Source organism: Sturnira hondurensis, unplaced genomic scaffold, assembly GCF_014824575.4.
Source record: "Sturnira hondurensis isolate 20B ecotype Veracruz unplaced genomic scaffold, ASM1482457v3 Scaffold0022201, whole genome shotgun sequence".
Lineage (NCBI taxonomy): Eukaryota > Metazoa > Chordata > Mammalia > Chiroptera > Phyllostomidae > Sturnira > Sturnira hondurensis.
The window spans coordinates 4,283,674-4,305,769 of record NW_028094832.1 but is presented as its reverse complement, the minus strand read 5'-3'; the positions used below and the strand labels follow the sequence as shown (position 1 = coordinate 4,305,769).

Genomic DNA, 22,096 nt, shown 5'->3' with positions numbered 1-22,096 from the left:
GTAGCAATACATACCTCAGTTCCCGGTTTTATTTCTAATTTTCTATTATGTGCGTGGGTATCTTCATGAGTGACCCAAGTCTGCTGACTTGAGGTAAGTTAGAACATGATCTGTAAGCCAAATTGTATACTGGCTGTAGATGTCCCACTTCCTCCTCCCCTCTTCCCCGATTATTGCATGGGACACAAACGCATAGTGAGATCAGCTGACAGCATGATACAGCTCTTTACAAAGAACTCTTACATATATTTTTTATTTTTCAATTTTTAATATTTTTTTCAATACAGTTTATATTCACTATTATTTTGTATTAGTTTCAGGTATATAGCATAATGATTAGAAAATCATTTACTTTACAGACTGTTCTAGGACCTGATATTTCCAGCACCCACCTGGTGCCATGTGTACTTATTACAATATTATTGATTATATTCTCTGTGCTGTACTTTTCATCCCCACGACTTTTGTAACTACTAATCTGTACTTCTCAGTCCCTTTACCTTTTTCATTCAGCACCCCCCCGCCTCCTCCCTTCTAGGAATTACCAGTCTTTTCTCTATGAATCTGTGTCTGTTTTTTTGTTTGCTTATATTGATCTTTAGATTCCACATATAAGTGAAATTATATGGTATTTGTCATCCCCTGACTGACTTCTTTCACTTAGTGTAATACCTCCTGGTCTTTGTTCTTTTTAATGACCAAGTAATATTCCACTGTATGTATGTTCCACGGCTTTATTACCCTCTCACCTATTATTGCTGGCCACTTGGTTGCTTCTGCAGTTTGGCTATTGGGAATAATGCTGCAGTGGACATAATGGTGCATGTATTCTTTCAAATTATTGTTTAGGTATTTGTTTTCAGATATATTCCCAGAAATGGAATCACTGAGTCATAAGAAGTTCCATTTTTAACTTTTTGAGGATCTTCCCTACTATTTTCCACAGTGGCAGCGCCAATCTACATTTCTACCAACAGTACAAAGTGTTCCCTTTTCTTCACATTATTGCCAACAGTTATTGGTTGATTTACTGATGATGGCCATTCTGTCAGGTGTGAGGTAATGTCTCATTGTGGTTTTAATTTTCATTTTTCTAATGATTAGTGATGTTGAGCATCTTTTTCATATACTTTTTGGAGAAATATCTATTTAGGTCTTCTGCCCATGTTTTAATTGGATTGTTGGTTCGTTTGTTTTTGGTGATGAGTTGCATGAGTTCTTCATAAATTTTGGATATTAACCCCTTATCAGGCATATCATTGACAAATATGTTCTTCCCACTCAGCGGGGTGTCTTTTCATTTTGTTGGTTTTCTTTGCTGTGAAAAATCTTTTTAGCCTGATGTGGTCCCATTTGTTTATTTTTTCTTTTGTGTCTCTTGCCTGAGGAGATATATCAGAAAAAATATTACTAAGACAAATGTTCAAGATTTTACTGCCTGTGTTTTCTTCTAAGAGTTCTATGGTTTTGAATCTTACATTTAAGTCTTTATTCCATTTTCAGTTTATTTTTATTATATTTTATTGAGTATGCTAATGCAGTTATTCCAATTTTCCCTCCTTTGCTTCCCTTCATACACCACCCCACATTCCCTCAGGCAATCCCCACACCATGTTCATGTCCACAGGTCATGTGTATAGGTTCTTTGGCTGCTCCATTTCCTATACTGTACTTAACATCCCGATGGGTATTCTGTAACTTCTTATTCATACTTCTTAATCTGCTCACCTCTTCACCCATTCCTCCTCATCCCCCTACCATCGGGTGATAATCAAAATGTTCTCTGTATCCATGATTCTGTCTGTGTTCTTCTAGCTGCCTTAGTTTGCTTTTTAGATTCAATTGCTGATAGATATGTATTTATTGCCATTTTATAATTCATAGTTTTGATCTTCATCTTTCCTGAAATAAGTCTCTTTCATATAATACATTTGAAATGGAGTATATTATATTTTATATAATAATGGTTTGGTGATGATGAACTCCTTTAAGTTTTTTATTTGTTTGTTTTTTTCTCTGGAAAGCTCTTTATCTGCCCTCCAATTCTAAATGATATCTTTGCTACGTAGAGCAATCTTTGCTGTAGGTCACTGATTTTCGTGACTTTGAATATTTCTTACCAATCCCTTCTAGCCTGCAAAGTTTTTTTTGTTTTTTGTTTTTGAAAAATCAACTGACAGTCTTAGGGAAATTCCCCTGTAGGTAACTAACTGCTTTTCTGTTGCTGCTTTCAAGAGTCTCTTTTTATCTTTACCCTTTGACATTTTAATTATGATGTTTGTTGGAGTGGGCTTCTTTATATTTATCTTCTTGGAACTCCCTATACTTTTCTGGACTTGTATGTCTATTTTCTTCACCAAATTAGGGAAGTTTTCTTTCATTATTTCTTAAAATAGAGTTCTAACTTCTTGCTCTTTCTCTTCTCTTTCTGGCTCCCCCATGATGTGAATGTTGGAACATTTAAAGTTGTCCTAGAGGCTGTTTACACTATCCTCACTATTTAAAAATTATTTTTGCCTTCTTGTTTTTATGATTGGTTGTTTTTTCTTCCTTTTGTTCCAGTTTGTTGATTTGATTCTCAGCTTCATCCACTGTACTATTGTTTCCTTGTAAATTGTTCCTTATTTCAATTAGTGTATTCTTCATTTTTGACTGGATCATTTTTATGCTGTTGAGGGCCTCATTAAGTTCCTTGAGCATCCTTATAACCAGTGTTTTGAATTCTGCATCTGATAGGTTATTTACCTCTATGTTGTTTAGTTCTTTTTCTGGAGTTTTGATTTCTTTCATTTGGGCTATGTTTCCTTTTCTCCTCATTTTGGTGGCCTCCCTGCACTTGTTTCTATGTACTAGGTAGATCTTCTCTGATTCCATGCCTCGGTGGTGTGGCCTAATGTAGTAGGTGTCCTGTAGGGTCCAGTGGCATAGCCTCCCATTTCACCCAAGCTTGGGAACTTGGTTTGCCCTTTGTGTGGGCTGAGTACACCCTCTTATAGCTGAGCCTTATTGCTGTTGGCAGGTCAATGGGAAGGATTTATTCACTCCTGTCAGCTGCAAGAACTGGCTGTGAACACTGACCACCTACCTCTGCCCTCAGTGAAGTATCAGCTCTTCATGAGGGTGGTGGTGCTTTGACATAGTCTGTAGCTGTCCACTGGGTCTGCATGCCCTGGGGTTTCCCTGGGTGGTGCAGGCCAAGGCTAGCCCCCACCTGTGTTTTTCCCAGAACCACCCTGCCTGAGCTATAATGTAATGTAAGACGGCTGCAACTTGTGTTGGACTTGGAGATTTCCAGGCAAAGTTGAGCTGTGCATCTAGGCTGGCTGCTGCTAGTGCTAGGGCCACTTACAAGAGGTATGGGTGGTTGGGGGCTCACTTTGGCTGCCTGTTGCTTGTTTGAGAGAATTTAGGAAGTTGTGAAGCATGAACTAAGACCTGCCACTCAAGTGGGAAAGCAGCTGGGTTGGGCCTGTAAGTTGGGTAAGACAGCCTCTGGGGATCTCCAGTGCATGGCAAACAGTGTTAGCCAGGTTGACAAAGTCTCAGATATGGCACCAGCCTGCCAGCTCTGTGGCTCTGTGAAGAGAGAGTTTAGAAAAGGGACAATGGCTTCTGTCCACCTTTCTGTCTGGGAGAAAGCTGTCCCTAGCTATCACCTTGATGCTGGACACTTCAGTTTCTCTCTGTACACCACTCGTGCCTTTCAAACTGATACAGTGGTGCTAGAGCTCAGAGGGAGTGAGTCTGAGTAAATCTGTGTGTAGGTTCTTTAAGAGGAACTGCTTGGGACTTTAGAAGTTTCCTCCGCCAACTCAATCCCTGCTGGTTTTTTATAGCCAGAATGTATGGTGACATATCTTTCTGGCACTGGTATTCTGGGCTGGGGGACCTGGTGTGGGGCTGGGAATACTCACTCCCAAGATATCCTCCTGGATTTTTATCCAGCACAAGTGGCCGTGGGACCAGCCCATTCTATGTCTCTGCCCCTCCTGACAGTCTGGATGGATGTGATTTCTTTAATTCCGTAGCTGTGAGACTTACATTCAGCTCAGTTTATGATGGTTCTGAGTGATGGTTGTTCATATTTGAGTTGTAATATAAGGATGTGGTTGTGCAAGGAGGCAAGCCATGTTTATCTATGCCGCCATCTTGACTGGAGGTCCTAGAGTTTATTCTTGTATATGGTATAAGAGGTGGCCTAGTTTCTTTATTTGCATGTATCTTTACAAGTTTCCCAACACCATTTATTAAATAGGCTGGGTTTTTTTTACCCCATTGTATGTTCTTGCCTCCTTTGTCAAATATTATTTGACTATACAAGCATAGGTTTATTTCTGGGCTGTCTATTCTGTTCTGTTCTGTGTGTGTCTGTTTTTATGCTGATATCAGGCTGTTTTGATTACTATGGCCTTGTAGTATAATTTGATATTAGGTAGTGTCATTCCTCCAACTGTGTTCTTCATTCTCAAGATTGCTGTGGTTATTTGGGGTCTTTTTTGATTAGGTATAAAATTTTTAATTATTTGTTCTAGTTCTGTAAAACACACCATTGGTATTTTGATTTTGGTAGGAAGTGCATTGTTTTGGATAGTATGGACATTTTAACAATGTTAATTCTTCTTATCCATAATCATGAGTTATGTTTCCATTTATTTATGTCTTCTCCAATTTTTTCTTCAGTGTCTTACAATTTTCTGAGTATAGGTCTTTTACCTCTTTGGTTAAATTTATTCCTAGGTGTTTTTAAATGGACTCTACTGGGGTGATATTAGTTAATAAAATTATATAGATTTCAGTGTTACAATTCTATATATATCATCTGTATGTTGGTATTGTGTGTTTACCATCCCAAAGCACCTAAGTATTTTTTAATGCAATCGTAAATGGAACAGTTTTCTTAATTTCCCTTTCTGATAGTTCACCTTTAGTGTATAAAAATGCAATCAATTTCTGCATATTTACTTTGTATTCTGATTCTTTACTGAATTTATCAATTTTGGTAGCTTTTTTGCTGGACTCTTTCAGGTTCTGTATATATAGTATGTCATCTGCAGATAATATTTTTTTACTGCTTTTCCAATTTGGTCAGCTTTTATTTATTCTTGTCTGATTGTTGTGGCTAGGACTTCCTGTACTATTTTGAGTAAGAGTGGTAAAAGTGGATATCCCCATCTTATTCCTGATCTTAAGGGAAATGCTTTCAGTTTGTCACCATTGAGTGTGATGTTAGCTATGGATTTGTCATACATGGCCTTTATTATGTTGAGATAGGTTTCCTCTCTTCCCGCTTTGCTGAGAGGTTTTATGATAAATGGATTCTGGATTTTGTCAAATGCTTTTTCTTATTTATTTGTATGATTATATGATTTTAATCCTTTATTTTGCTTGTGTGTTGTATTATGTTAATTGATTTGCAGATACTGTGCCAACCTTGCATCCCAGGAATAAATCCCACTCGATCATGGTGTATAGTGTGTTTAAGGTATTGCTGAATTCAGTTTGCTAATGCTTTGTTAAAGATTTGCATCTATGTTTATCAGGGATATTGTCCTATAACTTTTTCTTTGTAGTGTCTTTATCTGGTTTTGAAATTAGGACAATACTGGCTTTGCAAAATGAACTTGGGAGTCCTCTCTCCTCTTGAAATTTTTGGAATAGTTTGAGAAATTTAGGTGTTAGTTTTTCTTCTAATGTTTGGTAAAATTCACCTGTGAAGCTTCCAGTCTAGCACTTTTGTTTGTTGGGAGTTTTTGATTACTGCTTCAATTTTATTAATTGTAATTGATCTGTTCAGAATTTTTGTTTCTTCTTGATTCAGTTTTGGTGATTGTATGTTTCTAGGATTCATCCATTTTTTCCATATTGTCCAATTTGTTGGTATATAGTTATTTGTAATATTTTCTTATAATACTTTGTATTTCTGTGGTGTCAGTTGTTACTTTTCTTCTTTTATTTTGGTCCTCTCACTTTTTTTTTCATTATGAGTCTAGTTAAAGTCTTATCAATCTTGTTTATCTTTTCAAAGAACCAGCTCTCTGCTTCATTGATCTTTTGTACTTTTAGACTGTTTTATTTATTTCTGATTTGGTCTTTATTATTTTCTTTCTCCTACTCACTTTGGGCTTTGTTTGTTCTTTTTGTAGTTCCTTTAGGTGTGAGGTTGGACTGAGATTTTTCTTGTTTCTTGAGGTAGGCCCATAATGGCATATTTTAAGAAGAATTTCCTTCTTGGGACTGCTTTTGCTGTGGCCCATAGATTTTTCAGTTGTTATGTTGGGTTTGGGGTTTTTTTTTTAAGTTAGTGGTAGGATTTATTGGGATAGAATTTGAAGGCTTTGGGAATCTCATCATATTTTCTCTATTAAGTCCCACAAAACTCTTGTAAAATAAAATAATAAGCATTGTTGTTGTTGTCTGCATTCAAATTCTATAGATAAAGAGGAAGATACTTGGAGAGATTGAGTGACCACCTAATGTTACCCAAGAAGTAAGGTGCAGGCCCATTACACTGTGCAGTCAGTAGTTGACTGAAGGAGGCAAGTTTGGCACCTCAGGTCAATGCCATTCCCTGGAAATAGGCTCTGAGGTTTATTGGTAGGTCCTCTGGGAACAACACTTGGCAGGGAGAGAGGTTAACAGGTTTACACTGAGGGGGAAATGGAACTATAGTACACGCACAACAGTGGTCTCACAAGAAGAGAACTTTGGAGCTGGGATGGCCTTTCAGAATTGTTCTGCTATCTCTAAACAAGGGGTCATTGTGCCCCTTACATCAACTAGGATGTGGCTGCACCCAGGCTGAAGGCATAATCTTGGGCTAACAGCTTTCTTCAGTTAAGGGCAGTTCCCAGAGCTTTGAGCCCTTGGCAGATAATATTTCTGGCAACTGTGGGAACACAGGTCTTGGTCCTGAAGGGGATCTGAGATTCACATCATCCACAGCATTTGTGTGGAAGAGGGCATTCTCCTCTGCATGGGCTTGTTTGTGTCTTTCTGACCTAGACCATCACTCTGCTGAATGGAACCAGAAAGTTCCCATTTTGTTTAGGGTCCTTAAGGATTTAGAATAGCTGACCAGACAGCAAGAAGACAGTAATCTTAATCCTAGGAAGGTCAGGAACAGGGAAGAAGAGAAGAGAGGGTAGACCAGGACAAGTGGAGAAGTGGCACATAATAGACAAGACTAACAAAAACACTTGGCTGTCCATTTAACTGAAGTGTAGTTCATACTGGTCTTCCCTGTAATTCTAGGCTTTAACATTGTGAATGGTAAACAGTTTTGAGATATTAGGCTACATTTTCCTCTATCCTTTCCTTCCTCCTCTCTCTTCTTTTTTTTTAAAATTAATTTATTTATTTACCTTTAGAGGGGAAGGAGAGAGGGAGAGAGACATCAATGTATGGTTGCCTTTCGCACATCCCCTGCTGGGAGTTGGCCTGCAGGGAACTGGCCTGCAACCCAGGAATGTGCCCTGACTGGGAATCGAACCACAATCCTCTGGTTCGCAGGCCTGTGCTCTCTCTCTTCTTTTTAAGCCTTTGAAAAGTTCCAATCAGTCTATTGAATCTCACCAAAACCTATAGATTATAAGCAACAGAATTGCCGGGGGTATTTAAAAAGACCACCTTCCCCAAACAACAACAACAAAACAGAAAGGGAAGTCCAGGACCATATTCAGGATCTACTGGAACAGAATCCTTAGGAGTAGGGCCCATGAATTGACATTTTAACAAATTTTTCCTAGATGATTTTGATGCATGACAGAGTCCAAGATCCATTGCCCTAAACCGTTATGCCTTTGGAGGTGACTAAGCCTGCTGGTACTTTCAAATTAGCAAGCAGCCACGGGACCCATGGGAGAGTTGAGGAATACCTCAGCTTTAATCTCAGCAGGCTTGGTACAGTGGCATTCGTCCCTTATCTTTCCTAGCACCTCTCTGGTGTGGCCTGAGTGCCTTCAGTGGCTTCTGACCAAGATTGCTGAGGAGAGAGGGTGATAGCTGTGGCTGGGCCCTTTAACAAATTGGATACCTGGGTGAGAGTTGCCACATTCCTTGAATAGTTGTAGATGAGGGGAATTAGAGGGATGAGAAATCAGTGAATTATAGGAATCAGTTCATTTTCTGGGAGAATAATTTATTTTCGAAAGGAAAGCACTCTTGAACTTGCCGATTTTGAGTCAGGTCATTGAAGGAAATACTAGTCACCTAAAGAATAATCTGATAAACTTCTAGGACATCTTGATATGTTTTATTCACTCCTGCAACATCAGATGGCTGTGGTTCCTATATCTTCAGTGTTTCATGCCTTTGTGCAGGTTGTCTTTGCCTTGTTTCCTTCCTCTTCTCCTTGTTCATCTAACTCCTGTTACACTATGTAGAAGAAGCTCACATGGTGTCTTCTCTGAGAAGCCTTTCCTCCCCTCACCCAGATTGAGTTCACCACCCTCCACTCAACTCAGAAAGCACTTCCATATATCCCTCGATTAAATTGCGCTTATTATCATTATTCTCTCTGCCAGCCTGTGAATACCTCCAGGGCCAGGGCCATCTTCTTCCCATTTTGTGTACAAAAGACCTAGCCTCATCAACAATGGCTGGGGAAAAAATCATTCTGGTAAACATCATTACTCGACAAATAATTATCGAAGCTTTTCTGTATGCCGGCCCAGTAGAGTATGGATTGGAGTGAAAGGCCAAAGGAAATAAAAATCCTCGGAATGGAACAAAAATTCAGGATGCCTTCACAAGAAACATCCACTGTAAAGGAACCCCCCAAATAAGCTTGGGTAACAATACTGTTGTATCAAGTACTCTGGTGAGGATGGAAAATCCCAAACTATCAGCTTTCACCGGTGAAGCTCCCAGGTGTAAATCGAGTAGAGATCGGGATTCCCAGCAGCTGCAGACCAACACCACCCGAAACTCCTTCCAGCCATACACCAAGGAAGGGGAAGGGGATGAAGAAAGTCAAGAAATTTTTTCATATAAATTAGTAAAAATGGAAATGTCTTGTTCCTTTCTAGAAATAATGCAACCTACTACACCCTCAATTTGGAAAAATAAGGAGCAACATCTGTCTCAGAAGGAGCCGGTGGGGAAAGATAACTTACTTACAGATACAGATTCAGAATTCACTGTGAAAAATTCTGCCAATAAATCTCTTTCTACAGAAAAACTAAGATCAGAAAAGAGGACAATTGAGCTCTGGCTGGCGTAGCTCAGTGGATTGAGCACAGCCCTGCGAACCAGAGGATCGTGGTTCGATTCCCAGTCAGGGCACATGCCTGGGTTGCAGGCCAGTTCCCTGCAGGCCAACTCCCAGCAGGGGACGCAAGAAAGGCAACCATACATTGATGTCTCTCTCCTTCTCTCCTTCCCCTCTAAAGATAGATAAATAAATTAAATTAAAAAAAAAGAAAAGAGGACAATTGATCATTTAGCCATAGGAAATGAGGTATTGGAAGAGTTATTCAAGAACACAAAGCTAGAGTTAGTTCAAAAACAAGAGAAAGATGTCAAAACTAGAAAAGCGCCCAGATTGGATATAAAAACAAATGGCCCTGTTCATGAAGAAATGATACCAGAAAGTAGCAAAATATTTCAAGAAAATGAAATCAGGAAGAAATGTGAGGTCAGGAAAGAATTAGTGTGGTCACCTGAAAAAACCACCCAACAATGACAGGCGTCGGGGTGACGGTGAGCTGCCTCCGAGGGAGGTGTCACTGCCTGAACCTGCTGGTTAGTAACTCTGCCTCCAAAAATGCACCCCCTATAAAAGATGATTAGGATCAACTAAGGAGTTTCAAGAAATTCAGAAAGGTTGCATTTCCTGGATATGGAAAACTTCCACAGATCGTTAGACAGTCAGGTCTAGTAGCTCATCAGGCTTGAAAGAGTACAGAGTTAGAAGAGGTGGTTAAGGCAGGAAACGGAGGTGCAAAATCAACCTGCAAAAGAAGGGTCTCGTGCTGATGATCTCTTTAGATACAATCCTAATGCAAACTGGAGACGGTAACTGAGGATTTTATACAGAAGCCTCCGAAAAACGTTTCCTTCGTGTTTCCTCTGGGAGACAAGGCCTATCGTTGATGCAAGGGATTTAAGTTACAAATATTCCATGGCCTGAAGCTGTTAAATAAAATGTACAAACCTCAAAGAATAAAAAGACTAGCTAATGAATTTCCTTCACAGAGGTCCAGGTCTAGGTGCTTTTTAAACGGCTGGATCCCTGGGTGAATGAGTCCGTGTGCCAGTCCTTAAAGAGAGGACTTTCCATTCTACGCCCCACCCCCACCGCTGCATTGGTCTCCTGGCTGTAAGCCGCATTGGGGTTCAAAGCCAGGCGTTTTGAGGGCCCATCTCTTAGTTGCAGGTCCCAAAGGTCGCAGTGCCGGATATGGGGCTCATCACCCCTACTGCTCAGGGAGATGCTCTCTGTTCCTCCTGATCGGGGGTCATCACATGGGGTGCAGGGGTAGGGGTTTGGGCGGGACCACATCTCTGCCTCATCCACACATATCGATTATTGCAGTGAGCTCTTCAGATAGCGCTGGGGTCCTTTTCAGGTGAAATTGATTCGTGTCCACTTTAGATTTGGTGTGATCACGGGAAAGGTGAATTTAGCATTTTTTGCACCGCCATCTTGGACTATTTCCATGAGACATTCACTTCAACATAAAAATTTTCATTATGATAAGTGAGTTTGTTTCCTTGGCCCTCTGACATACAGTAAATGCGAGGCACCAAACAGCTTAGACTGGCCTGATATTCTGAGTGTGTGTAACACATTAAGATTCTGCCCCTTGAGTTATAAGAATAATACAGAAAGCGGTACTAGAAGATTTATTTGGTTTGAAGATCATTTTAGATCATATGACCTGCAGGAGTCAGAGCATCATCTCCTACTGCACATTTGATTTTAGGAATCATGTCAGTTAACTCAGGAGCAAGACTTCTTCCCTACCTTTTCCTGTATCTGACTAGAAAACAAAACTAACCACACTACCACTAACAGCAAAACCTAATGAATGGGGTGGGGTGGGGAATGGGGCTCACCTTTGTGAGACACTGATGATGGAGATGTTTGATGGGTAGTTCTTCAAGTAAAATGGTCGATCTGCTCCCAAAAGAAAACCTAGGCACTGACTTCATTATAGACACGAAACCTTGACAATGGCTGTCCCTCGGGCTGGCTTAGAAACTGCCAGACCCTTTCACAGTCTCTGGGCTGTGTAGAATTTGGGAAACCACCCTGATAATGGTAAAGGTAGAAGTAAAATGTGAAGGTTCTCTTCCAGTTTAAAATCCCTTCCCCATTCCAGGTTGCCACTGGCATTCTTTTTTTCTGTGATTTCCCCTGCATGAAGATGGTGTCAGTGGGGAAGCACAGTGGGACCTGCCCTACAGCCCTGCATCCCCAGGAGGGGCCCCTAAACAGTGAGACTCCAGAGAACTCCTGTGGTGCACCAGGGAATGGCTCCCCATTTCACATTATCAGGATCAGCCCTTCTGAATGCTGTTTCTCAGTCATTCAAACTTTAGGGTGGAGTAGAGTCTGGAAGAATAGATAATAGACTTGGTCGTTGGTTCATTTATATAGTTAATATATACAGTAGTGTTAGATGATGAGGAATTTGTTCTTTCCATGTAGAACAGTTCTGTATCATTTGACTTCTTCTCCTTTTCCTTCCTTCTCTTCCCACAGAGATCACAGGTTACTTTGTACTCAGAAAAAGAGGCTTACAACAATAGAATTGCAACAGAAGTAGCTTAAAACCCCAAATAATATAGTAATGAACAGGTGTTGGTGTCCACCTGTGGTTGTAGATGAGACAGGTAATAACCTGTTAGTAGTATGTTAGCAAATGTACATTTATACAATATGTTACCCTAATTAGTGTTTTGAGTCAGTTAAAAACCCCAGAATAGACACTAATTGGCAGCATATACATTGTGTTTACTCCGCCAGGCACTGTTCTCAGAGCTTTTCCTGGATCATCTCCTCTAAGTCTCCCACCGTCCTAAGTATCAGGTGGTATACACAGGGAAGACAAGGTATAAAGAGGGTGACTATAAAAAAAGGTGACAAGGAGGGGTTTGAAAAGTACTCATCTGTTCAGAGTTGACCTCTTGTTGCTGGGAACCCTGAAACCAGCGAGGTAGCCCAGGCTGGGGCCAGCTCTGGTGGCAGGGCTGGGTTTGGATATCTCCCCAGGCTCAGCACTTGGCCACACTCTCTTACAATTCCCTAAGTCGATGTGGAATTCTAAGCAGGTTCTACGACTCCAAAAACAAGTATCCTGATTGCTTTTTGCCTTCTGAAATAGGGCATTATCAGCTGTGGTAATAGCTTCTTATAACTTTGTTCGCATCCCAAGAATTTTTATTCTCGGATGAATAGCAGGAAACTGCCATGGCCCCATCTTGGAAGGCAAAGGGACATTTGGCACATGGCAGTGGAGTAGGGTTTGGAAGTTGCATGCTGCCTAGCCACGGTTCTTCACTTGGGAGATCTGAATGGCAGGCATGAGATACACTTAGAACTCCTCACCTCCATTTCAAAACCGGCTCTTCAAGTTTGCAGAAACTGAAAACTGAAACTGAGCCAGGGACAAAGCTGCCGGCGTCCCTGTGCTGTGCTGCCCCCAGCTCAGGGACTCCTGTTTAGCCACCCTATCAAACAGTGTCTGCTGAGTCCTTCTGCAGGGCCTGCTTGTGTGTGAGATAGTCTTTTTTTAGCGTTGTCTTTTTTTTTCTTCTTACCATGGTTATGACCACAATCCTCAAAAGGAAAGGAAGGCTGCCCTCAGACATGTTAAGAAGCACATGGTCCTTTTAGGTGGGTGCTTTACTGTAGTGTTTGTATGCCACACGAATAGAGTATTGTAAACATAAAGTGCATTGAAATCAGGGGACGTCATTAGGCCGGGATCATCAAGAGGGTGACGTATATCCCCAGGACAGTTATTTGGGATGTGCTGCTTATGTCTGTGTTTTAAAATCATAGCAATGAGCTTTCCTTTTAAAATGAAAGTAAAATGCACAAGCATTTACTTTCCAAAATTATGATTTACCCATAATCTGTGCCATCCTCCCAGGTCCTCCTTAAAGAAGAACACACATGAAGGGGAATACAGAAGCCTGAAGAGGGCTGTTGGAGTTAGCTTTGTCTGTGTAACAAAGCACCCGCAGATCATATTGTCATTTCTCATGGTTGTACGGATTAAATGAGATAATTCGTATAAAGCTTCTCTAACAGTAGGTGGCCCCAAGTAGGTACTGGGTGGTTCTGTCTCTCAGCTCACCTGGGCACCATCATACAGCTACAGTGGTGGGTCACCTGGGTGCTGGCCTCCCTTTCCTTGGGACCCTCATCCTCCAGGAGGGTAGCTCAAGCTTCCTCACATGGCATTTTCCGTGTCCCTGCCGGTAAGGCAGGGCAAGCGCAGTCGTACAAATGCGGTTCAAGTCTCTGCTCGAATCACATTTGCTACTGTCTTCTTGGTCCAAGCAAGCCTCATGGCCAAGCCCAGATTCAAAGGATAGAGAAACTGACACAACTTCTTGATCAAAGGTACTGCTAAGTATTTGTGGCCGTTTTTTTGGTAATCAAGTACTGTCGGCCTCTGGTAAAATGTATTCACGTTTCTCCTATAAGAAAGATGTGCTCGCCCTCGCCCTGGGGTTCCCAGAAGTCTCATCCCACTGTGGCATCAGCCTCTGAGTCCACCGTCTTAGCCACAATTCACATCAGTTCTAGATACCAGTTCTGGATACAGATGGGGCACCTTAGATACAGCTCTTCAGGTGCAGAACCTCTTGACCTTGAGACAACGAACTAGAAGTAACTTATCTCCTCACACATGCCCAACACAAATAGGGGAAAGGATAACCGAAATACGTAAACCTTTAGAAACAGAGGCGCACGAACAGGTTGCAAGTAACAGTCACGTCTGCAGCGGCAGTGCCCAGGTCCCCGTGGCCAGGTCCCTCCGCCCCTGAGCCAGATGCTGCTCCCTGATTAGGACCCGATTGTTCCCCTCCGGAGTGGCTCACTGGTTGAAAGTTCATCGCTGCCTTTGGCTCCACCCTCTAAAGCATTCTTTCTTTCTCATGAGAAATGCCTATTGTTGCTTCTGAATAGCTTTCTTGGCCTTGTTCCTGCTCATAGAAAGTCAAGTACACTAAAGCCTCTTTTTTTTTTTAATGGGCCCCGTCTCTTTTAGGTCAAGCTTTTGTGCTCATCAGTAAAACTCTTTTAAAACTTGGTAGATTTCCTAAAAATTCATGGGATCTCTAACCCTAAAACCCACATCCACACTTTTTTGGGGGGCTGAGTGTTGGGCCGCTGTGAGGGAACACCTGTAGGGGTCCCTGAGTCCCCGTGTCTAGCCAAGATGCTCCATAAGACAGAGGTTTTTACTCTGAGGCCATTTCTTACTATAGAATCTTTTCTTCCACCTGAAGAGGCTGGAGAGGTAAAAGATTTTATTTTCCAGTGCCGTGAGGTCTGGTTCTTCTCTATTTTCTCCAAACGGTGCTTGTTGACTAGGTAATTTATTTTTAGCTCCTCTCTCTTGCAGAAACTTCTATGCAGCTAGAAGCACACCACCAACACTTTTAATATTCTGTTTTGAGATCTTTGCCGCTAGATCCAAAATTCATTGTGTACATTTTAATATCATGCTGCCACGGGTAGCAATTCCCCCGATTACTTTGCTACTGCGTAATAGGGGTTGGTTTTTTTCCTGACTGCTGTACAATTTTCTCGTCACTTTTGCAGTCTCCACGAAGTGTTGGCATACCATTTTCCCAGTTTTCGCTAATAGTTCCCAGCTTTTCACCTGCTGTCTGATCCCAAAGTCAATGTTGAATGTTTTAGGGTTTTGTTGTGGCAGTGTACTACCTCTAGGTACTAATGACTGTATCAGCTGGTTTTTGCAGTCTACAAAACTGGTAGGAATCTTAGTGGCTTAAGCAGCAGCAGTTTCTGGTTTCTCAGCATGCTATGGATTGGCTGAGCGTCAGTCTTCCATGCTGTCTCCTGGGCTGACTCAGGTGCCTACAGTCAGCTGATGGGTTGGCTCAGGGCCTCACTGTCCTGCAGGGAAGCCCAGGCTTCCTCGTGTGGCTGTGTCAGGGGTCCCAGTAGCAGGCACTTGTGGACAAGTGCTTTTCAAGCCTCATGTCACATCCCATTTATTACCATTTGGCAAAGCAAGTCCCAGTCTTGTGGCACATTCAGATTCGAGGTTTTGAGAAAGTATATATACCTCGTGATTTGGAGGAACTGCAAAGAATGTGTGGTAAGATTTTTTTCAACCTTCTACAAAGAGGATGTATGAGTGTTGAGGGGAAAGAATGGGCCACTTGGGAGGTCAGATCAAGAAAACTGGATGTGGCCCTGGCTGGTGTGGCTCAGCTGATTGGGCATTGTCTTGCAGACAAAAAAAATTTGAGGGTTCAGTTCTCGGTCAGGGCACATCACTGGGTTTCTGCTTTGGTTCCCAGTCAGGGCACATACAAGAGGCAGCTGATTAATGTTTCTTTCTCACATTGATATTTTTCCTCATCTCTTCACCTCTCTCTAAAATAAACTAAAAAAAATGAGGTTTCAACACATGCCAGGTTCATGAATGAACACATATGTTCAGTGAACACATGCTGCACATGTATTAGAATGTTATGGCTGTCAGTGGAAATGAAGAACAGAGGAGCAGAGAACACGTGTTCTCTGTAATAAGCCCACTTCTGAGAGGAGGGAAGAAGCAGCTGGACTACCAAGGACAGTCCCTCCTTTCAGGTTCACCAGTCTGATAAGGAATCCATGCCCCTGGGCAGGAGCGGGTGCAGAGAGCTACCTACATAGAAGGAAATCTGAGAGTGGGAAAGAATGTTTCTTCTCATCAGCACCAATCCTGCTCACCTCCAGGTCTTCCCACAGCGCCAGTGCAGGACCGAGTAGACAGAACATCATGATAGGATCTGGACAGATGTGAGCTTAACTCCCAGCCTGCTTTCTTACTAACGGGGTAGACAGGATGAGAAACTTAACTTTTCTAGAATCCATTCATCAGTCAATTGAAAACTGTGTTACCCTCCTCACAAAGATACTGTGAACATTGTGGATGGATTGTGTAGCAGATGTTTGGTACAAAGAGTGAACTGTTAGTCACTCCCTTTGTCACTGACATCATGTTTTCCTTTCCTGCTTTACTTAGCAGGCTTGATTCTGGAAGGGTGCTGACCCCCATAGAGCACCCCACTATTAAATGCTTGGTTTTCATCTAATTTTTTCATCTGTTACAGCCTGTAAGAACAATGAAAGGAAGGGCAGTATCAGTGTATGGAGATAACTGAGGTTGGGTTTGACATTTTAATGCCAAAGAAAGAAATATTCTAAAACAAATGAAAGTGCATCACCATGCAATTTAAAGGTGTTAAGAATGACAATCCGAGTCAGCAAGAAATTGGGTCCAATGGAGTCTCTTTAAGGAAGCAATGGGATATATTACTGCATTTTAGAAGAGGATTTTTAATTAAAAAATGAGTGAGCTCCTTTCACCTTCGAAGGGAGGCACTTCAGTGAGGTGGAAGTCCCTTATGTAGAAAAATCTCATGCCTTGATGATGTTGGATAAGAGATTTTTCTGGAGCCAAAAACAAAAATAATTTATTTTCTTGGAAAATTGATGAGGAATAACCAGCCAATGAATCAGTGACTCAAAGGACTTTGTCTAAGACAGAGAGGAGCAGAATAAAGAACGTAAAAATTCTGTGGGATTGTCCTTAACTGGTATTATGAATTGAAAAAAAAGTCACTAATGATTCTGGAAACTCTATTGATTTCTCCTTTTTAAAAAGTTCTCCATGGAATAGTTATGAAATATAAAGTTTGATCAAAGGCATACACATTTTCAAATTTCAAAATTAATTCATTATTTCCTCCTTTTACATAAATTTCTTCTCTATATTCCAGCCAAGAGCTTGTTTCACATTCCAAGGCCAAAGCCAGATCAAGTTTAAGATAGAGCAACAGCGGTTTTTGTTGGTAAATGCTAAAGCAGACAAGAGTGGACAGGCTCGTTTAGGTGGTCGGACCCCTGACCCTGGGAGCACCCTACTCCCTCAGCCAGCTCACCTGCCGGCATCCTCTCACTTACCACTTCTACCCTCCTGACTGTAAAACGTCTATCTTTAAGTATCACTGCTTAATTATTTCAGCCTTGGGTCCATCATAACCACAGTGAATCTTTGTTAGAAGAGAATTATCTTTGAGCCTTAATAATTTTATGGGCTTTTGGATGAGTTACCGCCTATTCGAATGCTCTAAAACCTGAAACATCACTGTGTTTGGGGAAATTATGACATGAAAAAATTTTTGTGGGAAAGAAGTTAATGATCCTAAATGCTGAAAAGATTTCCATGTGTTCATCATCTAGGTTACTAGTTGCTAATAATCATTCCATGTATAAAATCTCAATTGGGGAATGCTGTGGTCTATTTGTGCCCCCTCAATTTCATCTGTTGAAATTATAACCCCCAAGGTGGTGGGGTCACAGGACCTCTTGGATTTCCTGGCTCCTACACAATCTTTGTAGTGATGGTTGGGCTGGAGGGACTGGGTGAGGTGGTAGAGAAAAGTGGATTCAGGGTGACCACACGGGACTGTGTTGGTCTTGCCCAGCACGAGGGTGCCTGGCCGCATGGATGAGAGGGCATGGAGAGCCCTCCCTGCCTGGTTTACCAGGCTCTGCCCGGTGCTGGGGTGCATCCCCCCAGAGAAAGGGGCACTCTTCTAGCTTTCCCAAAGCTGTCCTGTGGTCCTTACACAAAGGTTGGTGAAGGCGCCATGTGGACCCGCGGTGAACCTAGGCATGAAGACCTTCTGACTTGTAATCACCACTTTCTTTTAACCAGACTGTAAAGATCGGTATAAAATCAGGACATAGGAGAGGCGGATGATAAAATCTGAAAATCAGAGCATGGTAACTTCATTGTTGAAGTAGCATTGCTCGAAAGTTCTCGTTGGGAGTATATATTTGGGGGCAAGATCTTTTTAGTTTCACTAGTAGATGAATGGTGTGTGTGTGTGTGTGTTTCTAAATGTGTACATTAGCTCTTAAATGAAACCAAAGTCTTAAACTTTCTGAACTCACATCATAGAAGAATAGTCTCTAATACATTTCTTTGTCATACTATGAAAAGAAGGCCTTTCTATGTCTTTGGATTTGCTCCCCTCCTGTCCTCTGCAAGTTCATCTTCATAGTAAACCTCACGTGATTTGTACATTGCCTCGCTCTGCATTGGGTTTCCCCTGTCTAAGGTTTCTCATGAGTTGTAGAAATACTTTAACACATTGCTGTGAATCAAGGGAGAGGTTTTGTTTCCTGGTAGTAGGACACATTTGCTTAATGCATGTATTGTTTAATGTATAATAATGTATGGATCATATGAAGACCTCCTTTTAACTTAATTATCTCTTCAAAGACCTTATTTCCAAATACAACTACGTTCTGAGTTACTGGGGTTAGGACTTCAGTGTATGAATCTGGGGCGGAGTACAATTCAGCTCATAATTATGAATTAACATTTTTTTTCCTGTTCTCCCTAGGGTAAGTCGGCACAAAGCCTCTTTTATGATCAGAGATCATGACTATGTGATGTGTTTACACCTGGTTCCCTTAGAAGCACGTAGGGAACCGTGACTTTCATGGTTGTTCCTTGTAACACCCAGGGTACGAATTACTTACGTAGTAATCACCCCCACCCATTGCTCTTCTGAAGTAGGTACAAACCTGCTCTCTGAACCTTTCTTTCCCTCTCTTTGTGGATCTTTCCCTATTGGTTGTTTGTTCAAGTCGGCCCCAACCTGGGGACTATTGTGAGTTGTCTGGAACTGCATGGTGTTTGTGACTAAAAAGCTGTCATAATAACCATCTGTGGGTCACACATTTCGGTGTGCATTTGAGTCACCTGCAGATCATCCCAGATCTGCTGAAGCAGAAACTTCAAAGGGCCCAGGCATCTGTAAAGTTTGCAGCTGCCCAGAAGATTCTGTTGCTCCCCAAAGTCAGAGCCACTGAGCTACCATTATGTGTTTATTTTCTCTTACATAAAATCTAATTGCCCAATGAAAGGAGGGTTGTACAATTTCCCCTTCCTCCCCTAGGAGAACTAGTTTTCAGGACAGAGGTATATGCATGCCTGAAAAGAGAATTAGAAAGCAGAAGCAGATTTCTGGTAGTTGGTTCTAAATTTTCTTTTTGAATTCTTCATTTCTGTGCGAATCAAAGAAGGATTCATTTTAGTGCTTTTATGACTACACTTTAGGGAAGTTTATTGCATTAGTCTTTATCACAGACAAAAAGGCCAATAGAATTGTTGATTATTGTTTCTAATCTACCATAGTTCCCTTTTTAGTACCTCACAATTCAGAATCAAGCAACTGCATGCGCGGTCTAGCTTGGTGTTCTTTCTCTGCCGACTTCTATTTTGATATCACTACAGGGAGAAATATACCTGCAACTCTTGGGAGACATTCTTACGGAGAGCAGCCTTTTTGGTTGACTTCCTGTCGTCGTTTTTCTAATGCTTGCTCTTTGGCAACGAGGAGATTTTCTAGGTCAGTGGGACCAGCACATCCGGAGCTGGGCTGGGCCAGGAAAGGTGGGAAGGAAGGCAAGATGAAAGCCACCTTCTTGTCTACACCTCCACAGAGAATCTTTCATTCCACACACTGTTCCTTTCTCTCTCCTCACCAGATTATGGTATGAGCCTAGGCCTTCATGTAATGTAGGACCCATGACTTGATGGTTGTTAGGTCTTGAAAAAGAGTGACCATCTCTGAACATCATCCGAGGCCATTTTCTGTGTGACTGAAGTCTGTTCTGCTCTTCACATTATGAATGAGATGATGCATGGCTTAAAGAGAACAGCCCAGAGCCTGGGAACTGTCCAGGACTAGCGGGAGGTCAGCGAGCAGATGGCTAATGTTCTGGTGTGTGGCAGTGTCCCTCAGCCGCCCATTTCCTTCCATTGTAGTGCCTCCTAAGTCTTGGCCAAAATCCAGGGAAGGCATATATCATCTATTCTTGCCTTGTTCATCAAAATTCATCCATTTTCTTTCCCATCTAAATCTTGCATAGTAGAATCAATTGGATACTACAACAGGTGGGCACAGCTCAACTCCGTAGTAGCTAAGTAATGTGATTTCCCCAGGTCATGTAAGATGGTGAGCTGGTTGTAATGCATGTGAGCCCCACGTGGGGCTCCCCAGCCAGGGTACCTGTGCCCAGAAGAGGAGTCCCCTTAACACCTGCCTTTGAAAACCAGTGAGGATTATATCCCAGAGAAATGAAGGGCTGTGGAAGGAAGACCAGGATGCTATGCTTAGAGGACTCACCCACAAACTCACTCCATGCTCCAGGGCAGAGGCAGCAGCTGGAGAAGTGCCTGGGTCACACAGGGAGGAATTTAATTGACCAGCGTTTGGGTGAAGGCCGGAGGGAGGGATCGATGGTAACCCTCTCTGGGGATGGAACTATTGGCAGACGCCACCGTTCCACTGTGCTCTCCTTCCACCTGGCTTGCCCAGTGCAAGCAGGCACCAAATCTGCCCCTCTCTGTTAACCTGGCTAACACTGTTCACCCTGGCACAGCATTCCTCAGAGATCCTCCCCTGCCTGCCCTGCCTGCCCTGCCTGCCCTGCCTGCCCTGGCTGGAGTTAATCCCAAGCATGCGCCTGACCCTCCAAATGGGCGGAGGCCAGCTTTGGCCCACAGCACAATCTTTCCCAAGCATTCTTGAACCAGTGCAAGTGGCAGCCAGCCTTGACTCACATTGGGGCTGCTTGGTAGGAGCTCCAAGGCTAGCTAGCATATATGATAGCCAGTTTCAGCTCAAATTATGGCCTTTCTCAAGTGACCACAAGCCTGGTACATGCAGCAGCTGGCCTCAGCTTGCTTCATAGCTCCTACGAGGCAGGTCCAAGGACAGCACAAGGGGCACCAGTCTGAGCCTGTACTGGGGCCCCTCCCAAGAGGCTCCAGATCTGATGTTTCCTTGTTTAATAGAATACTCTTTCATGACTCACTGGTGTACATTTGCTGGAGATAATTGAGTATGGTGGTCAGGTGGGGTTCTCTGGAGCCTCAATGATCACTTACTGGTGGCCTTGGGTAAGTTCTTTAATCTTCCCATGCTCAGCTTGCCAAGTCTGGGAATGACAAAGCCTACTTCATGGAGTCCGTGTGAAGATTACAGAGGATATCACTTGAAAAGTGCCTAGAATTGGTTACTGGCACTATGTAAGCACCTGATACATATTAGCTACTCTTATGGAAAAAATAAGAATGTTCTTGGGGAACATTATTTTGCCTTGCTAAGCAGGAGAATGATCACCACCACTCTTATAAAAACATGGAAATGCTCCTTGAGCTGCCCACTTGTTTCAAAAAAGCCATTAAAAGTGGGCAAATATTGCTGCTGTGTGATGGATGAATGGGAGTGTGTTTTAGTATTGCCACTAAGCTTGTGTAGGATTGAAATTTTCCAAGTAAGTCTTTTTTAAAGTGGTTTTGTTAATGATGCTTACCACTAGAGACCCTGGGGAAAACTGTACATCTTTTGTCTTTCATTATTGATCCTTCATCTGGCTGGTGCTATGCGATTCTTGCCTAAATGTGCTCCTTATTTCCGATCCCCTCTCCTACTTATCAAAATCACATTGAACGCAACTATTTCCATATACCCTTTATGTCTAATACCTATATATCTTGATTTCCCCCCTCAAACATTTGTAAGCACTGAGTATTGAACAATTGCTCAAACTGAAGTGTATTGGGCAGAGGAACAAGGAAATTTCAACTTCCAAATTTTCTACTTCTTTATTAGATTTTCGTCTTTGTGTCTTTTGTTGTTTTACTTCAAGCATGTTTTAATTTTATAACTTTTTAAAATCCTCACCCGTGGATATGTTCATTGATATTTAGAGAGAGGGGGAAGGAGAGAGAGAGAGAGAAAGAAACATCCATTGGTTGCCTCCTGTACACACCTCGACCAGGGATTGAACTTGCAACTTTTTGGAGTGTGG

The 22,096-nt window shown here is 42.1% G+C and overlaps 1 protein-coding gene and 1 pseudogene across 2 annotated transcripts in view; both read left to right on the top strand.

The window, feature by feature from the left end:
- The window catches only part of STX11 (syntaxin 11), a 29,567-nt gene that overhangs the window by 4,932 nt on the left and 2,539 nt on the right, over positions 1-22,096 (top strand). The gene's annotated exons all lie outside the window — the stretch shown is intronic.
- On the top strand, positions 8,679-9,220 carry LOC118978924 (nibrin-like; annotated as a pseudogene).